General features: G+C 50.2%; 2 non-coding genes across 2 annotated transcripts in view; both read left to right on the forward strand.

Annotated features, from left to right (window-relative positions):
* The window catches only part of LOC143175754 (small subunit ribosomal RNA), a 1,921-nt gene extending 1,869 nt beyond the window's left edge, over positions 1 to 52 (forward strand). Inside the window, exon 1 of the ribosomal RNA XR_013000435.1 lies at positions 1 to 52. This exon is cut by the window's left edge and continues 1,869 nt beyond it. This is a non-coding gene — a ribosomal RNA (small subunit ribosomal RNA).
* A 6,929-nt stretch (positions 53 to 6,981) lies between these two features.
* LOC143175746 (5.8S ribosomal RNA) lies at positions 6,982 to 7,136 on the forward strand. The gene has a single exon (XR_013000428.1). It is a non-coding gene; the product is annotated as a 5.8S ribosomal RNA (ribosomal RNA).
* The last annotated feature ends 364 nt before the right edge of the window (positions 7,137 to 7,500 follow it).

Below are 7,500 nucleotides of genomic sequence, written 5' to 3' on the forward strand. Positions count from 1 at the left end.
AAGTAAAAGTCGTAACAAGGTTTCCGTAGGTGAACCTGCGGAAGGATCATTAACGAGCAAAATACACTACAAGAACTGACCGAAAGAAGGAAACATGAGAAATATAAAGAGTGGAGCGAAAGATAATATAAAAAGGAGCGAAAGATACATACATATATATATATAAGTGTACGAGTTCAATTTCTGCACACACTCGATACACAAGAGAAATAATATTATATATACAGAGGAGGAAGGAGCGATAAACGTGCAACAACGCTTCCTCGTGAAAAATACTTGAACGATCATGCACAGAGAGGTATCTCGATACCTGCTCTGCTGTATGACTAGACGGCTTACGCGCGGAGAGTTCATCTCCCGTCCGTCGGAAATTTCGAACGGCTTACGCGCGGAGAAATACACTTCTCCCGTCCGTCGAAATTTTTTTTTTTTTTACTTTGAACAAGGCGCATAGAGCCCGCCGAACCACGATTTCCGTGCGTCTTACATCTTTCGACGATGGGACGATCCACGCGAAGAGTTGTTTCGTGCTCGCGCGAGGTGCGATAGCGTCGATTCGCTTTTCTGTACGGGGAGAAATAGAACGATGAGTTGACTTATCGGGTCTTCGTTGGAATTACCGTCGCTGGCATTGTAAACTCCAGATGACCTTGTGATTCCTTCGTCGGGCACTGGTAAAGGGTGGCGATGATTCGTTCTATAATAGAAATACCCGTCGTAGCGATTCGGCCGAGACACCCGCCACGAAACACTCTCTCGTCGTGGAATCCCCGCGTCGGAGAGTAAAACGCGCGAAGGCTTACTATGAGAGAAGAAATAGTATATGCCGGTGGTTCGCGTGTGTAGGCTCTATACGAAATTGCGATTCAAGAGAGTAGGAAAAGACGCGATGAACCACGATTTCCGTGCGTCTTACGTCTCTCGACGATGGGACGATCCACGCGAAGAGTTGTTACGTGCTCGCGCGAGGTGCGATAGCGTCGATTCGCTTTTCTGTACGGGGAGAAATAGAACGATGAGCTGACTTATCGGGTCTTCGTTGGAATTACCGTCGCTGGCATTGTAAACTCCAGATGACCTTGTGATTCCTTCGTCGGGCACTGGTAAAGGGTGGCGATGATTCGTTCTATAATAGAAATACCCGTCGTAGCGTTTCGGCCTAGTCACCCGCCACGAAACACTCTCTCGTCGTGGAATCCCCGCGTCGGAGAGTAAAACGCCGAAGGCTTACTTATGAAACTTACGTCTCTCGACGATGGGACGATCCACGCGAAGAGTTGTTACGTGCACGCGTATGGTGCGATTGCGTCGATTCGCTTTTCTGTACGGGGAGCAATAGAACGTTGAGTTGACTTATCGGGTCTTCGTTGGAATTACCGTCGCTGGCATTGTAAACTCCAGATGACCTTGTGATTCCTTCGTCGGGCACTGGTAAAGGGTGGCGATGATGCGTTCTATAATAGAAATACCCGTCGTAGCGTTTCTTCCGAGTCAACCCGCTCACGAAACACTCTCTCGTCGTGGAATCCCCGCGTCGGAGAGTAAAACGCGAATTCATAGTATGGAAACTTACGTCTCTCGACGATGGGACGATCCACGCGAAGAGTAGTTACGTGCACGCGTATGGTGCGATTGCGTCGATTCGCTTTTCTGTACGGGGAGTAATAGAACGTTGAGTTGACTTATCGGGTCTTCGTTGGAATTACCGTCGCTGGCATTGTAAACTCCAGATGACCTTGTGATTCCTTCGTCGGGCACTGGTAAAGGGTGGCGATGATGCGTTCTATAATAGAAATACCCGTCGTAGCGTTTCTTCCGAGTCAACCCGCTCACGAAACTCTCTCTCGTCGTGGAATCCCCGCGTCGGAGAGTAAAACGCGAATTCATACTATGAAAACTTACGTCTCTCGACGATGGGACGATCCACGCGAAGAGTTGTTTACGTGCACGCGTATGGTGCGATTGCGTCGATTCGCTTTTCTGTACGGGGAGAAATAGAACGTTGAGTTGACTTATCGGGTCTTCGTTGGAATTACCGTCGCTGGCATTGTAAACTCCAGATGACCTTGTGATTCCTTCGTCGGGCACTGGTAAAGGGTGGCGATGATGCGTTCTATAATAGAAATACCCGTCGTAGCGTTTCTTCCGAGTCAACCCGCTCACGAAACTCTCTCTCGTCGTGGAATCCCCGCGTCGGAGAGTAAAACGCGAATTCATACTATGAAAACTTACGTCTCTCGACGATGGGACGATCCACGCGAAGAGTTGTTTACGTGCACGCGTATGGTGCGATTGCGTCGATTCGCTTTTCTGTACGGGGAGAAATAGAACGTTGAGTTGACTTATCGGGTCTTCGTTGGAATTACCGTCGCTGGCATTGTAAACTCCAGATGACCTTGTGATTCCTTCGTCGGGCACTGGTAAAGGGTGGCGATGATGCGTTCTATAATAGAAATACCCGTCGTAGCGTTTCTTCCGAGTCAACCCGCTCACGAAACTCTCTCTCTCGTCGTGGAATCCCCGCGTCGGAGAGTAAAACGCCGAAGGCTTACTATGAAACTTACGTCTCTCGACGATGGGACGACCCACGCGAAGAGTTGTTACGTGCACGCGTATGGTGCGATTGCGTCGATTCGCTTTTCTGTACGGGGAGTAATAGAACGTTGAGTTGACTTATCGGGTCTTCGTTGGAATTACCGTCGCTGGCATTGTAAACTCCAGATGACCTTGTGATTCCTTCGTCGGGCACTGGTAAAGGGTGGCGATGATGCGTTCTATAATAGAAATACCCGTCGTAGCGTTTCTTCCGAGTCAACCCGCTCACGAAACTCTCTCTCGTCGTGGAATCCCCGCGTCGGAGAGTAAAACGCGAATTCATAGTATGGAAACTTACGTCTCTCGACGATGGGACGATCCACGCGAAGAGTTGTTACGTGCACGCGTATGGTGCGATTGCGTCGATTCGCTTTTCTGTACGGGGAGCAATAGAACGTTGAGTTGACTTATCGGGTCTTCGTTGGAATTACCGTCGCTGGCATTGTAAACTCCAGATGACCTTGTGATTCCTTCGTCGGGCACTGGTAAAGGGTGGCGATGATGCGTTCTATAATAGAAATACCCGTCGTAGCGTTTCTTCCGAGTCAACCCGCTCACGAAACTCTCTCTCGTCGTGGAATCCCCGCGTCGGAGAGTAAAACGCGAATTCATACTATGAAAACTTACGTCTCTCGACGATGGGACGATCCACGCGAAGAGTTGTTTACGTGCACGCGTATGGTGCGATTGCGTCGATTCGCTTTTCTGTACGGGGAGAAATAGAACGTTGAGTTGACTTATCGGGTCTTCGTTGGAATTACCGTCGCTGGCATTGTAAACTCCAGATGACCTTGTGATTCCTTCGTCGGGCACTGGTAAAGGGTGGCGATGATGCGTTCTATAATAGAAATACCCGTCGTAGCGTTTCTTCCGAGTCAACCCGCTCACGAAACTCTCTCTCGTCGTGGAATCCCCGCGTCGGAGGGTAAAACGCGATATATAATAGTATATGCCAGTGGTTCGCGCGCGTCGTCTCTGAGATACGCGGTCGACAGAGTTCCGAAAACACGTGATGTGCCACGATTTCCGTGCGTCTTACATCTTTCGACGATGGGACGATCCACGCGAAGAGAACGTTCGTGCTTGCGTGAGGTGCAACAGCGTCGATTCGCTTTTCTGTACGGGGAGAAATAGAACGTTGAGTTGACTTATCGGGTCTTCGTTGGAATTACCGTCGCTGGCATTGTAAACTCCAGATGACCTTGTGATTCCTTCGTCGGGCACTGGTAAAGGGTGGCGATGATTCGTTCTATAATAGTAATACCCGTCGTAGCGTTTCGACCGATGTCACCCGCCACGAAAGTCTCTCTCGACGTGGAAACCCCGCGCCGAAGAGTAAACGCGAAGGCTTACCATACGAAAGAAAACGGTATTATACGCCTGTGGTATGTGCGTCTCGGCTCTGTGATACGCGATCGGCAGAGTTACAAAAAAACGTTGATGGGCCACGATTTCCGTGCGTCTTACATCTTTCGACGATGGGACGATCCACGCGAAGAGTAGTTACGTGCTCGCGCGAGGTGCGATAGCGTCGATTCGCTTTTCTGTACGGGGAGAAATAGAACGATGAGTTGACTTATCGGGTCTTCGTTGGAATTACCGTCGCTGGCATTGTAAACTCCAGATGACCTTGTGATTCCTTCGTCGGGCACTGGTAAAGGGTGGCGATGATTCGTTCTATAATAGAAATACCCGTCGTAGCGATTCGGCCGAGTCACCCGCCACGAAACTCTCTCTCGTCGTGGAATCCCCATGTCGGAGAGTAAAACGCGAAGGCTAACTATATAAGAAATATATAGTATTATTTATGCCTGTGGTTCTCCGTTTGCCCTACTCTCAGATACGCGACTCGGAGAGTTACGAATAATCGTGATGGACCACGATTTCTGTACGTCTTACATCTTTCGACGATGGGACGATCCACGCGAAGAGATCATTCCTGCTTGCGTGAGGTGCGATAGCGCCGATTCGCTTTTCTGTACGGGGAGAAATAGAACGATGAGTTGACTTATCGGGTCTTCGTTGGAATTACCGTCGCTGGCATTGTAAACTCCAGATGACCTTGTGATTCCTTCGTCGGGCACTGGTAAAGGGTGGCGATGATTCGTTCTATAATAGAAATACCCGTCGTAGCGATTCGGCCGTGTCACCCGCCACGAAAATCTCTCTCGTCGTGGAATCCCCGCGTCGTAGAGTAAACGCGAAGGCTTGCTATAGAAGACTATAGTTTATACGCCTGTGGTTCACCGGTTGCCTGCTCTCCGGGGTACGCGATCGCGCAGGAGTTACGGAAGAACTTGATGGGCCACGATCTCCAAGCGGCTATATCTTTCGACGATGGGACGATTCACGCGAAGAGAACGTTCGTGCATGCGTGAGGTGCGATAGCGTTGATTCGCTTGTCTGTACGGGGAGAAATAGAACGATGAGTTGACTTATCGGGTCTTCGTTGGAATTACCGTCGCTGGCATTGTAAACTCCAGATGACCTTGTGATTCCTTCGTCGGGCACTGGTAAAGGGTGGCGATGATTCGTTCTATAATAGAAATACCCGTCGTAGCGTTTCGACCGATGTCACCCGCCACGAAATTCTCTCTCGTCGTGGAATCCCCGCGTCGGAGAGTAACCGCCGAAGGCTTGCTATAGAAGACTATAGTTTATACGCCTGTGGTTCACCGGTTGCCGGCTCTCCGGGGCACGCGATCGCGCGAAGGTTACGGAGGGACGTGAAGCGCCCGAGCAATGAAACGTCCGCAGGAGGAAACGAGCAACCGCCGAACATTGTTTCGCGACGTTTCCATAATGTATTGTCGTTTCGCTCGCATCCCGCTTCTTTCCCCTAGTTTCCTCGACGCGTAGTTTCGCAGCCTTAGTGGACGAATCATTCTCGATTCGAGGAAAGATATGCAGTGGGGCGTGCAATGAGCCCGCCAGAGACCACGATCTCCAATGCGTCTTTACATCTTTGGACGATGGGACGATCCACGCGAAGAGAACGTTCGTGCTTGCGCGAGGTGCATTAGCGTCGATTCGCTTTTCTGTACGGGGAGAAATAGAACGATGAGTTGACTTATCGGGTCTTCGTTGGAATTACCGTCGCTGGCATTGTAAACTCCAGATGACCTTGTGATTCCTTCGTCGGGCACTGGTAAAGGGTGGCGATGATTCGTTCTATAATAGAAATACCCGTCGTAGCGATTCGGCCGAGTCACCCGCCACGAAACTGTCTCTCTTTCGTCGTGGAAACCCCGCGTCGGAGAGTAAAACGCGCGAAGGCTGTGACTGTAACATATATATATATATACACAGTATACAATGCCTGTGGTTTTTGCGCGTGTCGGCTCTTCGGTATACGCGATCGGCCAGAGTTACGGAGGGACGGTGAAGCGCACGAGAAATTGAAACGGCCGCACGATTGGAACCGAGCAACCGTCGAACATTGTTTCGCGACGTTTCCATAATGCGTTTTCGTTTCGCTCGCATACCGCTTCTTTTCCCCTAGTCTCTGAGACGCGTTTTCGAGCCGTTCTTCTACTATCGATTCTCGTAGAGAGAAGGGACCGGGTAGTCTGGAAGTGGAACCCGCATCTTGCGTGTACCGTACACGGAATTGAGAGGACCGGCCGTGAAGCTCGTTTTAAAGCCGTGCGTCTGACACCCAACTCTTGCGCGCCAATTTCGCGGCAAGAGATAATATGGGACGAATGACCGGCAAAGAGCCAGCTGTGAAGTCTGTTTTTTTAATCGAATCCGTGGACGTGTGTATGCCGTAGCGTCGCTCGTCGTGTTCGTTCATGGTCGTTCCGAGAGAAAGAACGAAAGCGGTAACGAAGGGACCGGCCGTGAAGCTCGTTTTAAAGCCGCGCGTCTGACACCCAACTCTTGCGCGCCAATTTCGCGGCAAGAGATAACATGGGACGAATGACCGGCAAAGAGCCAGCTGTGAAGTCTTTTTTCATTATTTGCTTTCAATCGATCGATCGGTACGATTCGTGCAACGTTTCGCGCGATGCGACGCGAAAACATGCGCGCAACAATAGATGCGTCTGATCGGAAGAACGCGAGGGTCGACTGCACGCGATGGATTCAGTATCGGGTAGGATACAAAATATATCCCCGTCGTTTCCACGCGTGCGAGTCTTCTGCGTCTTTCGCGGGTTTTTGAATGCACTATACGCCCGGAACGTCGAGAAATATATACATATTACTTGAACGTTTTTCGTCTCGAAAGGCTTCGGTGTCGTCTCCAAGGCGACGCCTGAATCTCCTTCGCGCGCTGGTCGGAGATTCAGGTATCAACTTTTATCTTCTCTTTGAAAGAAGAGAGATATTAGGTCGAACAAATGAGAATAAAATTATATATGTGAAATATAAAATTTATACGATTACCCTGAACGGTGGATCACTTGGCTCGTGGGTCGATGAAGAACGCAGCTAATTGCGCGTCAACGTGTGAACTGCAGGACACATGAACATCGACATTTCGAACGCACATTGCGGTCCACGGATACAATTCCTGGACCACGCCTGGCTGAGGGTCGTTTACGTACCATACACTGCTTGCGTAGCTCTGTCAAATCCCCGCCGTCGTTCACCTCTTCGGATCGAACGTTTTTTTACCGAAGGGCGCAAAGAACGTCTCTGAGTCGGGTTAAGAGAAGGATGCTACGTACGAGCGAACGATGGGTGTCTCGTCGGCGTTTGTCGCGGACACGCGAAAATTCTGTGAATTTCACGGACAGTGTACGTTCTAGTTGTTGCAAAACGATCGGAATCGTTTGTATGGACTCGCGTGAGTGTTCGCGGCGTCGTGCGTCGTTCAATTACGACCGCCCGCGGATACCGCTCCACTGCGATATGGATCTGAGCGACAACTTTTTCGGCTGTTCGTGAGATGAACGGTTT

Source organism: Nomia melanderi, unplaced genomic scaffold (assembly GCF_051020985.1).
Source record: "Nomia melanderi isolate GNS246 unplaced genomic scaffold, iyNomMela1 scaffold0182, whole genome shotgun sequence".
Taxonomy (NCBI): domain Eukaryota; kingdom Metazoa; phylum Arthropoda; class Insecta; order Hymenoptera; family Halictidae; genus Nomia; species Nomia melanderi.